Genomic DNA, 23,847 nt, shown 5'->3' on the forward strand with positions numbered 1-23,847 from the left:
CGGGGAGCCTACTACCTACACCTGTATATTGGATGAGCCGGGACGGGCGGGTGCGGGTGAAGGTGACAGGCCTGGCGAGGCTGATGGGAGGAACGACTATATTTCTCTGTGTAGGCTTTGTTCAGTGTTGTACAGATATGACAGTCCGTGCTGGAGATGGGTTAGGTTACGTTAGCGAGTATAGGAGGTAAACCTTGCACGTTGATGATGTGTTGTAAACACTGGTGGGCACGGTTCCGCTAATCCGCTAATCGCTAATTAGCGAACCTAACTTTTTCGTTAACTGATTAGCGTTTCCGCTAACTTTGGAAACAGGTAGCGGACCAATTAGCTTCCGCAAAATGTAGCTCCTCCTCCGCTGACTTAAGTCCTCTAAAAAAATCGTACAGGATTATTCTTGTCCGTTGTGGGCAGACACAGCACCAGTTGAGCCACGTGGCGCAATAATTCGAGGGCTTACACTTTTGGGTAAATCACGCCTTAAAGAAGGGTGATTGTACAATTGTTAGGGAAACTTTTTGGTATTTTAGGGTAATGCATCTTCCATTTCCAACTCTTTGAACTTGGGATTCAATAACAAGAATTCGATATTTTTCACCTGGCCTGAAACTTAATATAATAATAATAAATGTGTCAGTTATGTAAAAAGTAAAAAAGAAAAAAAAATGCGTAAATTTGCGGGAAATCTTTGGTAAGATATACGGATTTAGGGTAAACTGGAATACAAGATTAGGTTAAGTTACATTAGTGATAGGTGACAGAAACCTTGCTGTAGTGATGAGATGAACTACTGTATTCCTTTACTTAAATGTTGGTCAGTGCTGTATATGTGAAATTGAGAGCTTGGTAAGAATGTAGATAAGTTGGGTTGCCTATACATGGCAGAAACCTTGCTCTCCTGATAAGATAAAATACCCTATTCCTTGGTAACAATGAAAGTGTATGGAGCTGAGAATTTGGCAACAATGGGTTAACGTGTAGAATGATAAAGGAGTGAATCAGACTTTATGTGGTTACTCCATAATATGATAGACGATGAAAATGCTGGTGTTTTTTTTTTTTTTCATAGGAGCATCGCTTACCGCGTTTTTTTTTTTTTTATCTTTTCTGTGTTTGCATTTAGGGCTTGAGCTGCTTTCCTGGCTGTAGAAAAAAATAAATGACACGCACAGGATGGTGGAAGAGGGGAATAGATTCAAATCATGTGGCGAGTGAATTTATGGTAAACACACTTAAGAAAATGTTCGATACTTTCAAGGATAAATCATATGGTGGGTGTATATACGCTGGACGCCTCCAAGAAAAGATCTGATAAACACGTGGATAAGGAGGATAGGTTGTGTTAGGCTTACTGCAGCCCCGCGAGACTTGAATTACATCTGGCAGACTTCTTATGTCGTCATCCTCTTAGCAAGGCATAACACGAAACGTACAGTGACATAATAGAGTAGTATTGCCAGGTGTATTTCGATAAAAGTGGTATATGAAAGAACGTAATACACACACACACACACACACACACACACACACACACACACACACACATGTTAAACACACATTAGGGAAAAGTTGGATAAATGTAGATACGGAGACGGGACCACACGAGCGTAAAGCCCAGGCCCTGTAAAACTACAACTAGGTAAATACACACACACACACACACACACACACACACACACACACACACACTACACACACACAACCCAGGTACAGTAGGAATTAAAAGTGTGTGTGCAATATATATAAGTGTGTAGTGCCTTACAGATGACACGAACTAAAGAACATACATTAAAAAAAGAACGAAATTTGCATATAGAAAGTAATATAGCAAATAAAAACAAAAGAGGGTGATTGAGTACACGTGAAGTGAAGGCTTGTAAAAGGACTAGGAAGGGACTGTCCAGTGAACTAATAATTGCACATAGGAAGAATAACATTAATAAACCAATCGAGTATTCCAGCGTGTGTGTGTGTGTGTGTGTGTGTGTGTGTGTGTGTGTGTGTGTGTGTGTGTGTGTGTGTGCTATGTCTGATTGGCCCGGAAGGAATGAATTATTGACGCGGCGGGAAACGCTTGTCGTGAATACTCGATAACAGAAACACGAAAACAGAGACTCGCTCCGTGCGCCTCGCTAAATACCGTCTGTTGAAATAAGCTTCTTTCCTTTTTTTTTGTGTAACGGAAACAGCTTATAGGCACTCACACACAAGCAGTGGAACAACAATGGAAGCATCTTTAGGCCTTGTATGATTTCGTTTAGAGTTTACGCAAAAATACATGATCCTCTAAATGCACTTTGTGAAAAAACATTAAATAACCGGTTGCAGCGACGGGTCAGATTTGTGGCTCTACCGTGTACCAGCGACGGGTCAAATTTGTGGCTCTACCGTGTACCAGCGACGGGTCAAATTTGTGGCTCTACCGTGTACCAGCGACGGGTCAAATTTGTGGCTCTACCGTGTACCAGCGACGGGTCATATTTGTGGCTCTACCGTGTACCAGCGACGGGTCAAATTTGTGGCTTTACCGTGTACCAGCGACGGGTCAAATTTGTGGGTCTACCGTGTACCAGCGACGGGTCAAATTTGTGGGTCTACCGTGTACCAGCGACGGGTCAAATTTGTGGGTCTACCGTGTACCAGCGACGGGTCATATTTGTGGCTCTACCGTGTACCAGCGACGGGTCAAATTTGTGGCTCTACCGTGTACAAGCGACTGGTCAAATTTGTGGCTGTACCGTGTACCAGCGACGGGTCAAATTTGTGGCTTTACCGTGTACCAGCGACGGGTCATATTTGTGGCTCTACCGTGTACCAGCGACGGGTCAAATTTGTGGCTTTACCGTGTACCAGCGACGGGTCAGATTTGTGGCTCTACCGTGTACCAGCGACGGGTCAGATTTGTGGCTCTACCGTGTACCAGCGACGGGTCAAATTTGTGGCTCTACCGTGTACCAGCGACGGGTCAGATTTGTGGGTCTACCGTGTACCAGCGACGGGTCAGATTTGTGGCTCTACCGTGTACCAGCGACGGGTCAGATTTGTGGGTCTACCGTGTACCAGCGACGGGTCATATTTGTGGCTCTTCCGTGTACCAGTGACGGGTCAGATTTGTGGCTCTACCGTGTATCAGCGACGGGTCAGATTTGTGGGTCTGCCGTGTACCAGCGACGGGCCAAATTTGTGGCTCTACCGTGTACCAGCGACGGTTCAAATTTGTGGCTCTACCGTGTACCAGCGACGGTTCAAATTTGTGGCTCTACCATGTACCGACGGGTCAGATTTGTGGCTCTACCATGTACCGACGGTTCAAATTTGTGGCTCTACCGTGTACCAGCGACGGTCCAAATTTGTGGCTCTACCATGTACCGACGGGTCAGATTTGTGGCTCTACCGTGTACCAGCGACGGTCCAAATTTGTGGCTCTACCATGTACCAGCGACGGGTCAGATTTGTGGCTGTACCATGTACCAGTGACAGGTCAGATTTGTGGGTCTACCGTGTACCAGCGACGGGCCAAATTTGTGGCTCTACCGTGTACCAGCGACGGGTCAAATTTGTGGCTCTACCGTGTACCAGCGACGGGCCAAATTTGTGGCTCTACCGTGTACCAGCGACGGGTCAAATTTGTGGCTCTACCGTGTACCAGCGACGGGTCAAATTTGTGGCTCTACCGTGTACCAGCGACGGGTCAAATTTGTGGCTCTACCGTGTACCAGCGACGGGCCAAATTTTTCCCATGATATAAACCCCCCAAAATAGATGATTCATAAACTGATCACAAATGCGTTGATTCTTTATTATGAAATGGTTTGCGTGAGTGATGATTTTTTTTTTCATTTTTCTCGCTTAGAGGGGCCTTAAGAAGCATGATCCCCGCAGCTACCAGGTTAATAAACAACCCGATTTTATAGAGGAAAAGGTTATATGATTTTCGATACATTAGTAACTGGAAATTTCGTGTTTGTAATCTGCCCCTTCCTTTCTCCTCGCTTTTTCTTCCTTTTCCTCTTAATTTATCTTTTTTAATCTTCCTTTCTCCTCGCTTTCTCTTCCTTTTCCTCTTAATTTCTCTTTTTTAATCTTCCTTTCTCCTCGCTTTCTCTTCCTTTTCCTCTTAATTTCTCTTTTTAATCTTCCTTTCTCCTCGCTTTCTCTTCCTTTTCCTCTTAATTTCTCTTTTTTAATCTTCCTTTCTCCTCGCTTTCTCTTCCTTTTCCTCTTAATTTCTCTTTTTTAATCTTCCTTTCTCCTCGCTTTCTCTTCCTTTTCCTCTTAATTTCTCTTTTTTAATCTTCCTTTCTCCTCGCTTTCTCTTCCTTTTCCTCTTAATTTCTCTTTTTTAATCTTCCTTTCTCCTCGCTTTCTCTTCCTTTTCCTCTTAATTTCTCTTTTTTAATCTTCCTTTCTACCACCTGTTCATGCCGCCTCATAACTGTTACCTTTTCCTGTTCTTTTTTTATTATCGTTGTTTATATTCCCTTCTTTATGTTCTGTTATGCGTATATGTAAGCTCGTAAAGTATTCTAGACAGGCCCCCCAAAAAAAGATTATGTACATTTCAAAAGAGTAAGTAGGTATGGAATTGGTATACGTTATTTCAGGTTTTGTTTACAGACTAAAGTTAAAACTAAACGAGAAATAATACAACCATCAGTGTAATGTGTGTATTTTCAGATTTTCCTAAACATACAAGGAACCAAGAGCCGAGAAATGATATGTCCTTCAGTATTATGTGTATATGTTCAACTTTTCCTGGAGACACTGGTAAACAAAAGCTGAAAAATAATATGACCTTCAGTATTGTGTGTATATGTTGAACTTTTCCTGGAGAGACTCGTAAACAAAAGCTGAAAAATAATATGACCTTCAGTATTGTGCATATGTTCAACTTTTCCTGGAGACACTGGTAAACAAAAGCTGAAAAATGATATGACCTTCAGTATTATGTGTATATGTTCAACTTTTCCTGGAGACACTGGTAAACAAAAGCTGAAAAATGATATGACTTTCAGTATTATGTGTATATGTTCAACTTTTCCTGGACACACTGGTAAACAAAAGCTGAAAAATAATATGACCTTCAGTATTATGCATATGTTCAACTTTTCCTGGAGACACTGGTAAACAAAAGCTGGAAAATGATATGTCCTTCAGTATTGTGTATATGTTCAACTTTTCCTGGACACACTGGTAAACAAAAACTGGAAAATGATATGACCTTCAGTATTATGTGCATATGTTCAACTTTTCCTGGAGACACTGGTAAACAAAAACTGGAAAATGATATGACCTTCAGTATTATGTGCATATGTTCAACTTTTCCTGGAGACACTGGTAAACAAAAGCTGAAAAATGATATGACCTTCAGTATTATGTGCATATGTTCAACTTTTCCTGGAGACACTGGTAAACAAAAGCTGGAAAATGATATGTCCTTCAGTATTATGTGCATATGTTCAACTTTTCCTGGACACACTCGTAAACAAAAGCTGAAAAATGATATGACCTTCAGTATTGTGCAAATGTTCAACTTTTCCTGGAGACACTGGTAAACAAAAGCTGAAAAATAATATGTCCTTCAGTATTGTGCAAATGTTCAACTTTTCCTGGAGACACTGGTAAACAAAAGCTGAAAAATAATATGTCCTTCAGTATTGTGCAAATGTTCAACTTTTCCTGGACACTGGTAAACAAAAGCTGAAAAATAATATGTCCTTCAGTATTGTGCAAATGTTCAACTTTTCCTGGAGACACTGGTAAACAAAAGCTGAAAAATAATATGTCCTTCAGTATTGTGCAAATGTTCAACTTTTCCTGGAGACACTGGTAAACAAAAGCTGAAAAATAATATGACCTTCAGTATTGCGCAAATGTTCAACTTTTCCTGAAGACACTGGTAAACAAAAGCTCAGAAAGGATAATATGACCCTCAGTGTATATAATAATGTGTACAATTTTGACATTTCCCTAGACAAACCGGGAAATAAAAGTTGAACTATGATGATATGACCCTAACTTAGAGCCGTATTATTAAAGATCTCGTCGCCCAAGTTCACCTATTTAACGAGGCTTCCGTAGGAGTTTTGAGCATTTTCAGGACTAGTTTTATGACCCAGGTGGCAGTATGACCCTTCCTCTGTACCGTGAACCTAAAGAAACACTCATTAGAACCCTCTTGACCCCCTCTTTGACCTTTAAAACTAGTTGATGTGAGAAGCAGAAGTGTCTTATAATACCAACGTAAGTATATATATGATAGGTGAAAACTACTTATAATCTCTCCAGGTGTTCCAGACAGGCTGATTATGACCCTCAATATATTAGGTGAAAACTACTTCTGTGTAATCTCTTCAGGTGTTCTTGACAGGCTGGGAGGGTTAAAGAAAACAGGCGCACTGATCAAAGGAGGAAGCGGAGCGTAGGTCATAAAGAGCGCTGTGGGACGCCTTAGTGAGGATGTTGAACTAATGCGGTCCCTTATTTTCCAGGTGAGAACCAGCGCCAGAGTAATCAGTAGGTAAGCCTCCTCATTGTCCTCCTCCTCCTCTTCCTCTTCCTCCTCCTCTTCCTCTTCCTCTTCCTCTTCCTCCTCCTCTTCCTCTTCCTCCTCCTCCTCCTGCTCCTCCTCCTCCTCCTCTTTCCCCTCTTCCTCTTCCACAATTACAGTTCTACAAAATTAGACCCATAATCCTTTGGTCTCCTTCGCACAAAGCCCAGCCGCTCCTCCTCCTCCTTCCTCCTCCTCCTCCTCCTCCTCCTCCTCCTCCTCCTCCTCCTCTTCTTCTCTTTGTCGCCCTCTCCCTCCCTCCCTCTTCAGTGTGTGCTAGACTATGAGACAAGGACGGAATATGAGGAACTGGAGAGAGAGAGAGAGAGAGAGAGAGAGAGAGAGAGAGAGAGAGAGAGAGAGAGAGCACAGTCATCCCATACACTCCCTGCTCTTCACATTTCGTCTAATTAAGAAGCTCGAAAAAATATTAACTTTTGTATCATTTATAACTTCTAATGAGGGAATCCATTCTCTCTCTCTCTCTCTCTCTCTCTCTCTCTCTCTCTCTCTCTCTCTCTCTCTCTCTCTCTCTCTCTCTCTCTCTCTCTCTGAAGCTAAACGTTTTATTGTCTACATTTTTTTTTAGTTTACCTGAAGCTTTAATTCTAGGGATGAAGGTAATCTTCTTCCTCCTCCTCCTCCTCCTCCTCCTCCTCCTCCTCCTCCTCCTTCTCCTCCTCTCTCAAAGGCTTAAAGAAGTAAATTTATTCAGCCTATCAAAACGAAGAATGCGAGGCGATCTAATAGAAGTGTTTAAAATGTCTAAAGGATTCAGTGATATTAATGCGGAAGATTACTTTACAATTGATCAATCAAATAGAACAAGAAGAAATAACAATTTGAAGATAAGTGGTAAAAGATTCTCGTCGCACGAAGCGAAACACTTCTTCTTCAGTCGAGTTGTTAATGTTTGGAACTCTCTACCCTGTGATGTCGCTGATAGTACAACAGTTACGGCCTTCAAGAATAGATTAGACAAGTATTTTGAATCCAACCAGGAACTAAGATATTACTCATTGTCATAATAACGTTAAGTTCTTTGGAATACTGGTGTCCTTGTCCGCTTTTATCGCCCGGTTAGTGGTAGCAGTAATGGTGGTTCTTTCCTCTTTCCTACATAATTTCCATGCAGTTTTTCCATGCTGCATGGTTCTTTTTCCTTTCCTGCCAGCTTTGGCTGGAGGGATGGGGGGTGGGGAGGAGCCTTCGCCTTTGCTGCCCTTCATCTTCCACCTTTGATTAGATAGTTAGTGTAGCGTGTCACAAGCAGCCTGGGAAGGACCAGCAGGTCTGCTGTTGTTTGTTCTTTCTTTGAGTTTCTTTGTTCCTACTCCTCCTCCTCCTCTTCGTCCTCGTCCTCATCGTTCTTCTCCTCCTCCTCTTCCTCTTCATCCTCCTCCTCCATCTACTGCTACTACTACTTTCCATGATGATAATAACAACAACAACAACAACAACAACAACAACAATAATAATAATAATAATAATAATAATAATAATAATAATAATAATAATAACGTTAAAACTGTTTCTCTCTTTCTCTCCTCCCCTTTAATATTAGTGATTAAAGCGCACACACACACACACACACACACACACACACACACACACACACACGCACACGCACACGCGCACACACACACACACACACACACACAGACGCACATCTATCTTGTGGTGGACAATTTTTCCCTTTTTTTACCGCTCTTTCCCTTTTTTTCCCTCCTTCCCCTCCTCCCTCCCTCCCTCCCTCCCCCCTCACCTGGCGGAGGACAAACTCACCTAATTACACACGGGCCCACCTGTCCAATTTTACCTGCGTGAGGAATCTTCTCCATTATCTTTTCTCCTCCTTCCTCTCTCCTTTCCTTCCCTCCCTCCCTCCCTCCCTACTTCCCTCCCTTCCTTCTTCCATTTCTCGTTTTTTCCTCTTTCTTTCAGTCTTTTTTGTATTAACTTTTCTGCTTCATCCTCTCTCCCTTCCCTCCCTACCTCCCTCTCTTCCTTCCTTTCTCACTCCTTTCCTCCTTCCCTCCTTCCCTGCCTCCATCCTTCCATTCTCCGTTTTTCCTCTTCTCTTCCTCGTTTGTTTTCCATTATTTTTTTTCCTTCATTCTGTTTTTTTTTTTTCCTTCCCTCCCTCCTTTCTTATAGTCCTCATTTTTCCTCCCCCCTTTTTTTCTCTTATCCATTATCCTTTCTATTCCATTTTCTTTCCCTCTTTTCCTCTCTTCTTTCTTCCTTCCATTATTCATTTTTCCTCCTGTCTCCGCATTTCTCTCATTTCATGTTATTTTTCTTTTCTTCCTTTCTTTTTTGCCTCTTTTTTTTCCTTCACCGTTTCTCATTTCATCTTTTCTTTATTTCTTCTTTCCATTCCTAATTTCTTTTTTTCTCTTTTTCCGTTTTCTCTTTCTGCCTCTCTTTCCTTCTCTCTCTCTCTCTCTCTCTCTCTCTCTCTCTCTCTCTCTCTCTCTCTCTCTCTCTCTCTCTCTCTCTCTCTCTCTCTCTCTCTCTCTCTCTCTCTCTCTCTCTCTCTCTCCATTTCTTCCTCCTCCCTTCCTTTCTTCTCTCTCTCCTTCATTCCCCTTCCTCTTCTCCTTCCTTCCTTTACTCTTCCTTTATTCCTTCCTCCTTCCTCCTTCCTCTTCCCCTTTCCCATTCCCTCTTCTCTCCTCACTCCTCTTTTCACTCCCTTTATTCTCTTTTCTTTCCTTCCTTCGTTCCTTCCTTCCTTCCTTCGTGTCTCCAACAAAGGTGTCTTTCCCTAATCTTGCATTATGTTATTATCTTTTTAATCTTTCTCCTGGAATTTCTCTTATTTTATTTGCTTTTTGTTTTCCTCTTCTTTCTCCTCTTCTTGCATCTTCCTTCTATTCCTCCTCCTTATCCTCTCATTCTCCTCTTCCTCGTCCCTTCTCCTTATCCTCCTCCTCCTCCTCCTCTTTTTCTTATTGTTTTTTTTTCTTCTATTCCTCTTCCGCCTTTCCTTTTGTCCTGCTTTTTTTTCTTTTTCTTTGTCTTCTTTTTTTCTCTTCTTGTTCTTCTTCTTCTTGTTCTTGTTCTTCTTCTTCCCCTACATCATCTTCTGCTTCTTCTTTTACTTTTACTTTTTTTTATTATTATTCTTTTCTTCTTTTTCTTCATCGTTGTTTTCTTTCTGCATTATTTTTTTAAGTTAATTACTGTAACGATGAGAGAGAGAGAGAGAGAGAGAGAGAGAGAAAATCCCCCCTCCCCATTTTTTTCACGGAACCATTAATGCAAAAAGAAAACGAGGGAACGGCGGCCCATTTTCTATTATTTTTTTCTTTTGAGGGTAAACTTAGAAATTCTCGAAGGGTTGAAACTCTGTGTGTTATATAATGCTGGGCCGCTAATTCCTGTCCCGGCCCCTCCCCCCCTTTCCCCCCTCTCCTTTCCCATTCTTCTTCTGTTTTTCTTTCCTTTATTTCTTCTCCCTTATTTTCATCTTCTTTTCTCCTTTCTTTCTCCTGTCCCCTCACTCCTTTCCCTCTCCCCTTCCCTGTTACTTTCCTCCCCTTGTCCTCTCTCTCTCTCTCTCTCTCTCTCTCTCTCTCTCTCTCTCTCTCTCTCTCTCTCTCTCTCTCTCTCTCTCTCTCTCTCTTTTCTTTCCTTGTTTATTATTTTGCTTCTTTTCGTTTTCTTTCCTCCTCTGCGTCCTGTCCCTTCCCTCTTTCTCTTCCTTTCTCCTCTCCTTTCCACCATTCATATATTTTGCTCTTCCTTTCTCCGTTCTTGCATCCATATCTTACTCCTCTTCATTCTTCTCCTTTCCCCTCTTTCCCTTCCTCTTCTTACTTTCCTTAGTCTTGCCATTCCTTTTTCTCCTCCCCTTTCCTCTTCTTCCTTCCTTTCCACTTGGCTCTCCTCTTCCTCCTTTCCTTCCTCTTCCCTTCCCCCTTCTTTATCTTCTCCTTTCTCTCATTCATATCTTCCTCCGCTTCCTTCATCTCCGTTCCTTCCCCTCTTTCCCTTCATCTTCCTTCCCTTCCTCTTGCCTTTCCTCCTCCTCCTCCTCCTCCTCCTCCTTTCCTTCCTCTTCTTCCTTCCCTTCCTCTTGCCTTTCGTCTTCCTCCTCCCCTTCCTCTTCTCTTCCTTCTCCTTTCTCGCATTCATATCTTCCTCCTCCCTTTCTCTTCCCTTTCCTCTTTCTCCTCCCTTTCCTCTTTCTCCTCCCTTTCCTCTTCCTCCTCCCTTTCCTCTTCACTTTTTTTCCTCCCCTTCCAATTCCTCCTCCCCTTCTTTTCCCCTTCCTCTTCCATTTCCTCTTTCCTCCTCCTCGTCTTTCCCTTCGTCTTCCTCCTCCCCTTCATCATCCCCTTCGTACCCTTCTCTTTGTCTTCCATTTTTCTCCTCCTCCCCCTCCCAGCACCTCGTTTCCTCCCTTCCTCCTGTTTACCATCGTCACCCCTCGTTGGGCCTCGCCACGCCCCGTTTTCTCCTATTTGTTAAGTCAACAGTCCACAGAAAACGGGAATAACTTGCAGCTTCACCAAAATAATAAGTGGGGGTTAGATTTTTTTTTTACCTTTTTGTTGTTGTTGTTGTTGTTGTTGTTGTTGAATGTAAATGTGTAACTTTTTTCACAGATATTTTTTCATTTCTTTATTTTTTTTTTCATTTTCTTAGTCGATTTTTTTAAAGATAACCCGTTTATTTATTTTCTAACTTTTTTTTTTTAATATTTCCATGGTTATTTTTTTGCTTTTATTTATGTTAGTTTTATTTTTTTTTTTTTTTTTTTTTTTTTTTTTTTTTTTTTTTTTACAATTCCTGAACTTTATGAAAAATCTACATATGCTTCTTAACTATATTTTCTGTGTTTTTTGCTTTCTCTTTGGCTTCTCCTTTTTCTTCTTCTCTTTCCTTCTTCTTCTTCTTCTTCTTCCTCTTCTTTTCTGTATGTGTGTGTCTGTCTCCATGGCTGTCTGTCTGTCTGTTTGTTTGCCTGTGTCTACGTCTTCTCTCTCTCTCTCTCTCTCTCTCTCTCTCTCTCTCTCTCTCTCTCTCTCTCTCTTTTACACCCACATTGCTTTCCATTTTTCTCCTCCCTTCATATTCACTCTCTCACTAATTCCCTTCACCTTAATCCACTTTCCTTCGTTTCAATCGCTCGCTCATTCACGTTCTCATTCTATTTTTCTTATTGATTTTTCGTCCATTCACTCGCCAATATTAATTCTTTCCATCAAGCAACCTTCGCTCTGCTAATTGTTCAGGTGATTGAGGATAATCAATCAACTTCGACAGGTAGGGAAGGGGAAGAAGGGGAGGAGAGGGGAAGGGAAGGCGAGGAGAGGAGAGGAAGGGAAGGAGGGGAGCAGAGAGGATTGGAAGGTGATGAGGGAAGCCAGATCGAGGAAGGGAATAAATGAGGGAAGGGAAGGGAAGGGAAGGAAAGGAAAGGAAAGGAAAGGAAAAGAAAGGAAAGGAAAGGAGGGAAATGAGAGAGAGAGAGAGAGAGAGAGAGAGAGAGAGAGAGAGAGAGAGAGAGAGAGAGAGAGAGAGAGAGAGAGAGACAGACAGACAGACAGACAGACAGACAGACAGACGCTACACACTACATCCCCCAACACAAACAAACAAACAAACAAACAAATATGATGCTTAGAAAGGTAAACCTCATTTGGCTGAACAAGGGAGAGAAGAGAAGGAAGGGAAGGGAAGAGAAGTGATAAAGGAGTTATATGGGTAAGGAAGGTAAAGACGGAGTAGGTAGAAATAGGTAAGAATATGGGAGGAACAAACATAGGACAGAGAGGCAAGAAATGATATAGGTAGTGAAGGGAAGGGAAGGAGAAGGTAGTGACAGGTAGATATTAAGGAAACTGACAGGTGATGAAAAGGTGGGAATATTGTGTGTGTGGGTGATGGAGGGAGAGAGGGAGGGAGGGTGAGGGAGTGGGGGGGAGGAGGAAGGAGTGAAAAGGAAAGGAGGGAGGTAGGAAGAAAGTAATAATATGTGTAAGAGACGCAGGCAAGGGGAGAGAAAGGGAGGGAATGGAAGACGAGGGAAGGGAAGAGGAGGGAATATGTAGGGTGTAAAAGATATGAGAGAAAGGGAGATTGGGATGGAAAAAGGGCGAAGAGAAGGAAGGAGAAAGGGAGGGAGGTAGTAATATTGTATGGGGGGTGAAACGAGGGGGAGAGGAAGAAAAGCGGGAGAGGGAGGGGGAGTGTTTGGAGAGAAGAAGGGCAAAGAGAAGGAGGAAGGAAGGGAGATTGTAATATTGTGTGTGGGATAGATGGAAAGGGAGAGGAAGGGAGGAAAGGGAGAAGGAGGAAGGAAGGAGGAAAGGGAGAAGAAGGGAAGGGTAGAGGAGGAAGGGAGGAGGAGAGGTTGGAATATTTAGAGACAGCGTGTGAGTCTGGAATCAAGTTTGGAATTCTGGAATGGGAAGAGAATGTGAAGACAGAGATGGGAAAGGGGAAGGAAAGGGGAGAAGGGGAAATAAGGGATGTCTAAGGGAAGTGAAGAGAGAAGAAAAGGGAAGGGAAGGAAAGGATAAGTGAGATGATGAAGGGAAGTAATAGGAGAAGAAAGAAGATAGAAAGGAAAATAAGGAAAATAAAACTGGAGATGGAAAAGCAACGAATAGAGAAGAGGAGAAAAATGGGTGATAAGGAGGAGAAAAGTGATGGAAAAGATAAATGAAAGTGAGGGGAAAGGAGAAATGATGAAGGGAAGGAAAAGGAAAAAGAAAGTTATGTCTAAGGAAAGGGGAGTAAAAAGAAGAGGAAATGGATAGGGAAGAGAAAAGGAAGGGAAGGAGAGGATAAAAGAAAGTGAGGGAAAGGGGAGGTGATGATAAAAGGAAGGAAAAGAAGAAGAAAGAAAGATGGAAGGGATAATAAGGAAAGTGACTCTGGAAAAGGAAAAGTAACGAAAAGGAGAGAGGAGAAAATTGGGTGATGGGAAAGCGAAAGGGAAGAGAAGGAAACGAGAAAAAAAGGAGGGAAAAGGGAAGGAAAATGAGGAGAGATAGATAGTAAGGGAAAATAAGGGAAATGAAACTCGAAAAAATAAAAGAAACGAAAAGTGGAGAAGAGAGGATTGGATGATAAGGAAAAGAAAGGGAAGGGAAGGAAACGATAAAGAAAAGGGAAGGAAAAGGGAAGATGATGATGGAGGCAAGAAGAAAAAAGGGAAAAGAAAAGTGAAGAAAGATAAAAATATAAAAAGAAAAGCTATAAAAGAGAAGGAATAGGAAATAGCAAAAAGAAAACGGAAACGGAATTGGAGAGGATGATAAAAAGATGGAAAAGACGTATGACAGAAAAAAAGAAATGAGAAGAAAAAGGAAACAAAAAAGGAATTGGAGAGGATGATAAAAAGATGGAAAAGACGTTTGACAGAAAAAAAAGAAAAATGAGAAGAAAAAGGAAACGAAAAAGAGGAAAATATTGAAAAGGAAAATGGGAAATGAGAGAACCAAATGAGGGGAATGAGAGAAATACCAATAAAGGAAGCGAAAATGAAAGTAAGAGAAATAAAATGGGGAATTATGTGAAAAATATAAGGAATGAGAAAAATAAAAATGGAAAAAGGGGATGAAGGATGAGAACGGGAGAAGAAGAAGAGAATGAGGGAATAAGAATTTACTGCGACGGGCATCGAGAGAGAGAGAGAGAGAGACTTGCATATTAATATTCAATCTTTTTCTGTGATTCGATTCGCCTGACCTTGACATGCCCTGCGAGAGAGAGAGAGAGAGAGAGAGAAATATGACTCGAGAGAAGTGAGAAGTTTAAATTGTCTTCTAGAGGAGCGAAAGGTGAAATAACAAGAGACTTTTTCTTCCGCCATTACTTCGAGGCTGCCATGAGGAAGGGAGAGAGAAGAACGAGAGAAAGCATAAGTATGGAAGACTATAACTGCAAAAAAGAAAGGAGAAAGGGAGACATAAATGCGAAAAAAAATAGAGGTAGTGAGGAAGATAAAGTAAGGAAAGAGAAAAGTAGAGAGAGAGAGAGAGAGCGCAAAAGAATGAAAGAGATAGGAGAATGAACGGAAAAAGGAAATAGATAGAGAAAAAAAAATATCTGAAAATTAAATGGAGTAGAAAGCAAGGAAGTTAAAATGAACGAGAATGACAAAGACAAACAGAATAAGTGGATAAAGGGGAAAGAACGAAGAAAAGGGAATAAGAAAAAAATGAGTAGAAACAAAAAAAAAGAGGGAAGAGAATAAACATGAATTAGTGTGGAAAAATATTATTGGAGAGTAACTTAAACGTGGATAGATTTTACCGTAGACTTTTCACCGGTTCATCCCCCCCCCCCACTCCTCCCCCCCCCTCCTGACATAAGCTAATGGAAGTTCAAATGTTAATCCGGCTTTTCTCTTCCTCCTGTAACTCGTATTTGCTGTTGGTAATGTAACGTCGATTAATAATTGTGTGAGTGAGTTACATTTCGCTCTAATAATATCATCCTTGTACTTAGCTAATGGGCGTTCTTATGTTGATCCTGCTTTTCTCTTCCTCCGCTAACTCGTATTTGTTGTTGGTAATGTATCGTGAATTATTGACAGTGTTAGTATATTTAGGTTAGTGTCGTCCTCGTACTTTGGCTAATGGAAGCTCTACAGCGAGGGACGTGGCTGAAGGGTATAAAACAAAAACAAAACAACAAAAAAATCCCTCATGAGCAAAAAAATGACGCTAGAGACAAATAAAGCCCGCCGGACAAGAAGAAAAGGCCAGCTTGAGAAAAATTAAAGGTCGTTGGGGGCAAAAGAAGGTCGCTAATCTTGCTTTTATCTTCCTTCTTTGATAATTAATTGGTATTGTAAATGTAAAATGAAGTAATGGTAATGTTTGTGAGTTACTTTTTTTTTACACAACAGCTCAACAAAAAAGGCACAAAAAAGTAAACATTAATAAAAAAAAAAAGCCCGCTTAACTTTTTAGGTCTTAATATTTACTAGAAATTTGCCTTGTTTTAGAATATTTATTTAATTGTTTATAAGTTTAGAATAAGGAGGAAAAATTGAAGTGTTGAGAAGTTAGTTAGTTTTTTTGTGTGTGTATGAGAGAGAGAGAGAGAGAGAGAGAGAGAGAGAGACAGACAAACAGAAAGAGAGATAGACACAGACACATACATACAGACAGACAGACAGAAAGAGAGATAGACACAGACACATACATACAGCCAGACAGACAGAGATAATTGCTTAGATCTTTAACGTCAGAATGTGAAAATATTGATGGTTAACTTTTTATGTATGATAGAGAGAGAGAGATTGAGTGAGTTAGGTGTTCACTGTAATTAAAAAATGCGACCTTTTACTCTCTTCCTCCCCCCACCCCCCACCCCCCAATCATTTCCTCCTCCCCTCCTCCTCTTCTTCCTCCTCCTCTTCCTCTCCTTCCTCCTTCCTTAACTCTTTCCCTTCCTCTCTTAACTCATTGGATTAACTCTTCCTTCCAATTCCTCTATTTTTTCCTTTTCTTTAATCTCTCTCTCTCTCTCTCTCTCTCTCTCTCTCTCTCTCTCTCTCTCTCTCATTACAAAAAAGTTAACCATCAATACTTTCACATTCTGACGTTAAAAAAATCTCAGCAATTATCTCTCTCTGTATGTGTCTGTGTCTATCTCTGTCTGTCTGTCTGTCTGTCTGTCTGTCTGTCTCTTTCATATTTTCTTTTTATTATAATTTATCTTACTTTCAGCTACTATTTCTTTATCTCTTATTTTTGGGGGTTATTCTCTCTCTCTCTCTCTCTCTCTCTCTCTCTCTCTCTCTCTCTCTCTCTCTCTCTCATCCTTTCTGTCCTCTTTTTCCTTCTCTTTATCTTCTCCAATTCCTCCTTCTTTCTCCATGATCCTGCTTTCTCCTCCTCCCTCCTCTTTTTCTTCCTCCTTGTCCCTCTCTCCTCAATTGCCTTTTTTCTCCCTCCTCTTCCTCCTCCTCCCCATCCTCTCATCCCCTCCATCCTCCTCCTCCCTCTCCTTCTCTTTCCTCTCCTCCTCCCTCCCTTCCTCCCTCTCCCTCTCCCTCCCACCCTTGGAAGTTATCTAATTGAAGAGAGACGGAAAGAAAAATAGTCAAATAGAAGAGATTGATAAATTGGGGGAGGGAGAGAGGGAGGGAGGGAGGGAGGGAGATAGGGAGGGAGGGAGAGGGGATAGGAAGAGCTCAAGAACGTAAGAAATGAGGAAAAAAAGAGGAAGGAGTGGAAAGAAGAAAATGAGTGAAAGAAAAAAAAGAGAAAGATGGGAAGAGATTAAGAACGAATGAAAGATAATGGAAACGAAAGGAAAGAAGGAAGAAGGAGAGGGAGGACAATGTGAAAGAAAGGAAAGAGAAGGAGAGAGAAAGTTAAGGACAAGCAAATATTGAAGATGCGAAAATAAACAGAGAAAAAGAAGGAAAAGAACTGGAAGAATGAGGAAGTGGAAACAGAGGAAAAAAGGAGAAAAGGGAAAATGTTAAAGAAGGGGAAAGAGGAGAAGAGAAAGTTGAAAAGAAGTACACAACGAATGAAACAAAGACAAACAGAGAAACAGACGAAGGAGAACTGGAAGAATAAGGAAGGAAGGAACACTCAAAGAAAGAAAAGGAAAAGAGGAATATGTGAAAGAGGGGAAAAAGGAGAAGAGAGAAAGTTAAGGAGAAGCAAACAACGAAAATAGAAAGACGAATAGAGAAAGAGAAGAAGGAGAACTGGAAGAATAAGGAATAGAGGAAACATTAAGGAAGAAAGGAGAAAGAGGAAAATGTGAAAGAAGGGGAAAGAGGAGAGAAAGAGAGAAAGTTAAGGAGAAGCAAACAACGAAAATACAAAGATAAATAGAGAAAGAGGAGAAAGAGAACTGGAGGAAGGAAGGAGGTGGTTTGAAAAAGAAAATAGAAGGAAGGGAGAAGAAGAAACAGGAAAAATAATAAAGAGAGGAAGGAAGATAGGAAGGAAAGGAAGGTTAGTGAAAGTAATGGAGAAGGGGGGAAGAGGTAAAAAAGATGAAAAAGGAAAGATAGAGGAAGAAAGGAAGATAAGAAAAAGGAAAGATAAGGAAAAGTAAATGAGGAAGGAAGTAAAAGGTAAAGAAAACGAAACAAAAAAGGAGGAAAAATAAAGGAAAATAGGAAAAAGGAGGGTTAGGAATAATAAATGAAGGAGGAGGTAAAGAAAATGGAGGAAAGGTAAAGGAAGAAAAGAATAGAGGAAGGGAAGTAAAGGTAGGAATAGTAAATAAGGAAGGAAAAAGTAAACAGGAAGAAAAAGAGGAAATATTAGGAAAGGAAGGAAGGAAGGGAAGAGAAAGAAGAGGAAAAGGGAGAAACAGTAAAGAAAAGGAATTAAACATTTGAGAAGATAAAGGAAAGTAAGAGGTTAAGAAATAAAGAGTAATGAAGCAAAAAGAAAAATATAGGAAGAAAAGAAGGAGAGTTAGGAAAACTAGAAGAAGCAAATGAGAAGGAAGGGAGAAGCAAAGGAAGGGTGAAACATTTGAGCAGATAAAGGAAAGTAAGAGGTTAAGAAAGAAAGGTATAAACCGAAGGCGGGCAGGAGGCAGGAGGCGAGGAAGAAGGCGGGCAGGAGGCAGGAGGCGAGGAAGAAGGCGGGCAGGAGGCAGGAGGCGAGGAAGGTGTAAAGCTCCGTGATTGGTGTGAGCGTGCGCGGCCCAGCCAACCACGACCTGGCCTGTTGTAGGTGAGTGACGGCGTGATTAGGAGTGGTGGCAGGTGTGTGTGTGTGTGTGTGTGTGTGTGTGTGTGTGTGTGTTAATGGCTTGTGTAATAGTTTATTTTATAACTACTACTACTACTACTGCTACTACTACTATTACTACTACTACTACTACTAATAATAATAATAATTCAACTACTACTACTACTACTACTACTACTTCTACAATTTTTTAAAACTACTATAAAAAGATGCCTCCACCCATGTTTATTTTCCCGACACATAATCATAGAAGAATCCATAAATTGGAGGTCATTAGCTCCAGCTCTCTTCGCTAATGACTGTGCCATCCAACCATATCACTGATACTAGTTAGCACTAAATCTATACATAAAACCTTATCCTCTCCTACTACTACTCCTTCACTACTCGTGTCGTCTAAGGTGTTCGCCGTCCAGGGGAAGCAGTGCCGGCTCGGTAGTGACGTCTTGGCATACCTCCCCGAGCATGCTGGCCGTCAGATCCATCACCTCATCGTGTCGGATACAGACGAAGCCTTCCTCCTTGCATGTCTTGGTGTGAGTGACATCATTCGGTGATCCACATGCACAGAGATCAGGCAGCCCCTCAATCGGCCAGCCATATCTCAGAGCAACGGCGTCGACAAATTCTTGTTTGTTGAGGCTGAAGCCCTTTGCCCTGATAGTTAGTGACGTTAGCCAGTTAGAGGCGCCTGCCTCCTGTGCTGTGTGGATATTTCTACACATTTCTGTGGACAGGTTGTGTGTTGGACGGTCCAGCTCGTCCTTTTGGGCCTGGTGTCGTGCTTCTGAGATTCTTCTTTTGATTTATCTTATTTCACTTTGGTCTATTTCGCCGTCTGCCTCTTTCTTATACAATTGCTACTACTACTATTACTACTGCTACTACTACTACTACTACTACTACTACTACTACTACTACTACTGCTACTACTACAACTACTACTATTACTACTACTATTACTACTACTACTACTGCTACTAATACTACACACACACACACACAGACACACACACACACACACACTCCCCTCCTCCCTCTCTCCCTCCCTCCACTTGACAAGGCAATAAATTCCCCCACCAATCACACGCCAGGGACTGATGACGTCACGGCCAATCCCCCAATCAGTTGTCCCCGGGGGAGGTTGGGGCCCTCCTATTGGCTGGCGCGCGGGCCAATCAGGGGCAAGCATCGGGGGCGGCGGGCCAGACAAATTACTTCATAAAGACGGAAAGAAAAAGTTTTGGAAATCTTGAAAAGTTTACATAAAAAAAACTTTATTGATTCTGTGGCTGAGAGAGAGAGAGAGAGAAGGAGGGGGTCAGGCCGGGGAGGTAAAGTGGTTGTAAGAAGGGAGGAGGAGGAGGAGGAAGAGGAGTTAATTGATTTGGAGAAAAGAGGAGTGAAGGAATAATTGAAACGAGGTTCTTCTTATCTCTATTTTTAGACTTCCTCATTCTCTCTCTCTCTCTCTCTCTCTCTCTCTCTCTCTCTCTCTCTCTCTCTCTCTCCACTTTATCGAGGTTATTATTTTCTCTTATTTCTTGTTTTCCTTTTCCTCTTTTTCTCTCTTGTTTTCCTCTCCTTTATTTATGTATTTTTTTTCTTTCTTTTCTCTTCTTTTCCTCTTACTCTCTTTTTTTGGCTGCCTTCCACCTTTCTTTTTTTCCAAGCTATTCCTCTTTTTTTCCTTTTCTTTTTCTTGCATCCCTTCAGTTCTCTTTTCAGTTTTCTTTTTCCTTTTCATTTTTCAGTTTTCTTTTTCCTTTTTCCTGTTCTCTTTTTCCTTTTTCCTGTTCTCTTTTTCCTTTTTCCTGTTCTCTTTTTCCTTTTCCTTTTTCCTGTTCTCTTTTTCCTGTTCTCTTTTTCCTGTTCTCTTTTTCCTGTTCTCTTTTTCCTGTTCTCTTTTTCCTGTTCTCTTTTTCCTGTTCTCTTTTTCCTGTTCTCTTTTTCCTGTTCTCTTTTCCCTTTTTCCAGTTCTCTTTTCACTTTTCTTTTGCCCTCTCATTTTCCTTTTTTCTGCATCCCTTTAGTTCAATTTTTCTTCTGCATTCTATCTTTCTTATCCTTTTTTTCTTTCTTTTGCCTTCCTCTCCTTCCTTCCCTCGTCTCTCTCTCTCTCTCTCTCTCTCTCTCTCTCTCTCTCTCTCTCTCTCTCTCTCTCTCTCTCTCTCTCTCTCTTTATTTCTTTATTTCTTTCTCTTCTTCTTTCATAAAATTCAAAAGAAAATGTAAACTTGTGATTGATGAGAGCAATTTAAACAGATTACGAGAATGTTAAGGAAATAGAACAATGAATGAGGGAAGAGCAGGAGGAGAAGGAGAAAGAGGAAGAGGAGGAGGAGGAGGAGGAGGGGAAGAAACAGACAGAGAAAGGAAAAAAATAAAGCTGAGAGATGAAAGAAAATAAGGAGCGAGTGTGAGAGACAGCAGAGAGAGAGAGAGAGAAACTTTGAGGGATGGTTTTATTATGATGATTTCTGGCACATTATTTTCTCTCCTTTCCCTTCGTATTTTACCTGCTCTCTCTCTCTCTCTCTCTATTAATGTTTTTTTGTTGTTTTATGTCGGTTTGTCTTTCTCCTCCTCCTCCTCCTCCTCCTCCTCCTCCTCTTCCTCCTCCTCCTCCTCCTCCTCCTCCTCCTCCTCCTCCCTTTTCCACTAAGACTCGTGGGACGGAAAACTGTCCCATCGGTTAGAGATAAGAGAGAGAGAGAGAGAGAGAGAGAGAGAGAGAGAGATGGGGGGGGAGGGAGGGAGAGAGAGATAAGAGAGAGTAAACAAGCACATAAATGACCGCCACTCAGCCTCTCTCTTTTTTTCCCTCCCTTTTCCCGAGTTTTTTCCCCTCCCTGTGTCTCCCTTTTTTCCCTCCCTTTCCTCACCTACTTTGTCTCTTTTTTTTTTTTATTGTTCCTTTATTTTCTGCTGTACTCGGAGGGTGTGTATCTCTCCCTCCCTTTATCTGTCTTTATCTCTATCTCTATATTTATCTACCTTTATCTCTATCTCTATATTTATTTATTTCTTCTATATCTCCGTTTATATTTATCTATGTCTTCTTCTCTCCATATTCATCTCTTAACTATTTTCCTCTCTTCTCTCCTTTCTCCCTCTTCCCTCCTTCCCTCCCGCCCTCCCCCACTTCCTTTGCTCCATCCCTCCCTTCCACCTTTCATTCATCCTTCCTTCCCTCCCTCCTTCCATCACTTCCTCTCATCTCCCTCCCTCCCTTCCTACCTTCCTCCCTTTCCTCCCATTCCTTTCCTCCCTTATGTCGAATTTGTCTCCAAAATAAGAAATGTCCAATGTGGAGGAGGAGGAGGAGGAGGAGGAGGTAGATATTTGCCTCCTGCTGTGTCATTATTACCTCCCTCCATCCTCCTTCCCTCCCTCTCTCCCTCCCTCCTCTTCTTCCTTCTCCATTTTTTTTTTTGCTTCCTTTTTTTGTTGTTTTCCTTGTTGTTGTTGTTGTTGTTGTTGATGTTCTTTTTTTTTTCTTCTTCTTCTTCTTCTTCTTCTTCATCTATCTTATTTTTTCATTGTTATCATTGTTATTTATATTCTTATTGTTATTATTCTTATTGTTATGTTTCTGTAACTATCATTATTTCCATCACAGTGTTTTTTTTTATATATCTCCTCTCGTTTTATTTGTGTTTATTTCGTTGTTTATCTTTTCCGTTCGCTAATCTCTGTCCTTCCTTTGATCGCTTTGAGCCATTTCCGAGCGATGGGTTCAGGAAAGGTCGGCAGCGGTACACACGAGAGAGGCGGGTGTGCTTCTCCCTGTCTCTCCCCTCCTTCCATCCTCCTCTTGCTGTCTCTCCCCTCCTTCCATCCTCCTCTTGCTCCTTCACTTTTCATCCCCCTTTCATATTCGTTTCTTCTTTCTCTTCTTCCTTTTCTCGTCTTCCTCTTCCCTTATCAGAGTTTTTGATGAAGTTTGGATGTAATGCTTCGGGAGTCATGTTATCCTTGTACAGTGCGTTAGCAAGACTGCCCGTAATACGCGGTTTAGTTTCGTCCCACGTCGGAAACAAGTTCATATTACTCAAAGAAATACAGCGACGCGCCACGAATATGATGGTAGGAGTGTATACATAAGAAGGCGTACAGACGTGGGACGCTCTTCAAAGGGACTGGAAAGGAGGAGGAGGAGGAGGAGGAGGAGGAGGAAATAGTGAAGGTTGTAGTAGTATATCTCATGTATGTATGTATCTCTCTCTCTCTCTCTCTCTCTCTCTCTCTCTCTATCCTCCTCCTCCTCCTCGTCCTCACATTCCCTCACAAACATCCTCCCTATCTCCTCTTACCTTCTCAAACACTCCTCCTCCTCCTCCTCCTCCTCCTCCTCCTCCTCCTCCTCCAGCCCCGCCACACACACGTCCTTCTCTCTAATAGTGTTGCCGACTCACACGTGTCAACACACACACACACACACACACACACACACACACACACACTTTTGCCCGCTCTGTTCCTTTCCCATTTCCCTCCTCCTCCTCCTCCTCCTCCTCCTCCTCCTCCTGCTCTCCTCCTCCTGCTCTTATCTGCAAAACCTTTCTCTCCCATTCTTCCTCAATCCATAGATCTCTCTCTCTCTCTCTCTCTCTCTCTCTCTCTCTCTCTCATAAGTGTCATAATCCCCTTGTGTCTCTCTCCATAGTTGGTGTGAAGTTTCTCTCTCTCTCTCTCTCTCTCTCTCTCTCTCTCTCTCTCTCTCTCTCTCTCTCTCTCTCTCTCTCTCTTTCTATCTTCCTCTTTATATTCTTCTTCCTCATTTCTTTCCCTTCCCTCCCTCTCCTTTCTTTGATTCTCTTTCTTCCTTTCTGTCTCCTTCCTTCTCCCACTTCTTTCTCCCCCTCCCTTTTTATCTTCTCTCCCTTGCTTCTTTCTTTCATCCCTTCCTTCCCTTACTTTTATCATCATTTTCTCTACATTCCTTTTTCTTTTTTTCCATTACGTCTTCTTTCTTTTTCTGTCCTATCTTCTCTCTCATATTTTCCTCCTCCTTCTTTCTCTCCTCCTTCCATTTTCCTTCTCCATCTTTCCACCATCTTCCAGTCCCATTTTTTTCCTCTTTTACTCCTTTCCTTTCGTTTTCCTCCATTTCTTCTCCCTTTTTTCCTTTTCCTTTTTCCTACCTTCTCCCTTTTACCTTCCGTTGTTCTCTTTCCTTCTCCCTTCCCTCTTTCCTTCACTTTCTTTTTCCTCCCTTCTCTCCCTTCCTTTCTTTTTCCTCCTGCTTCTCTCTTTCTCCCTCTTTCCTCTTTTTCCTCTTTCCTTCTCCCTTCCCTCTTTCGTTCATTACTTTCCTCCCTTCTCTCCCTTTTTTTCCTCTTCCTTCCTTCTTCCTCCTGCTTCTCTCTTTCTCCCTCTTTCCTCTTTGTCCTCTTTTCCTTCTCCCTTTCATCTCCTTTTCTTCTCTCTCCCTTCCTATCTTTCTCCTCCCTTTTCCTCTCTCCTCCCTTCCTCCCTCCCTCCCTCTTTCTCTCCCTTTCCTCCCCAAAGACTCCTTAAGTTCCCTAGAGTGACTTACAGGCTTAGTGAAGGAGGAGGAGGAGGAGGAAGAGGAGGAAGAAGTGGAGTTGG

General features: G+C 41.8%; 1 protein-coding gene across 3 annotated transcripts in view; it reads left to right on the top strand.

Moving 5' to 3' along the window:
• The window catches only part of LOC126985364 (platelet glycoprotein V-like), a 172,449-nt gene that overhangs the window by 33,222 nt on the left and 115,380 nt on the right, over window positions 1-23,847 (top strand). The window contains exon 2 of one of the 3 annotated variants that reach the window (XM_050840143.1): window positions 6,492-6,520. The exons of 1 other annotated variant lie outside the window; for it this stretch is intronic. The gene's annotated coding sequence lies outside the window, so the exon portion shown is untranslated. The remainder of the gene's footprint in view (window positions 1-6,491; window positions 6,521-23,847) is intronic. One more of the 3 variants, XM_050840140.1, reaches the window with a different exon arrangement.

Source organism: Eriocheir sinensis, chromosome 59 (assembly GCF_024679095.1).
Source record: "Eriocheir sinensis breed Jianghai 21 chromosome 59, ASM2467909v1, whole genome shotgun sequence".
NCBI lineage: Eukaryota > Metazoa > Arthropoda > Malacostraca > Decapoda > Varunidae > Eriocheir > Eriocheir sinensis.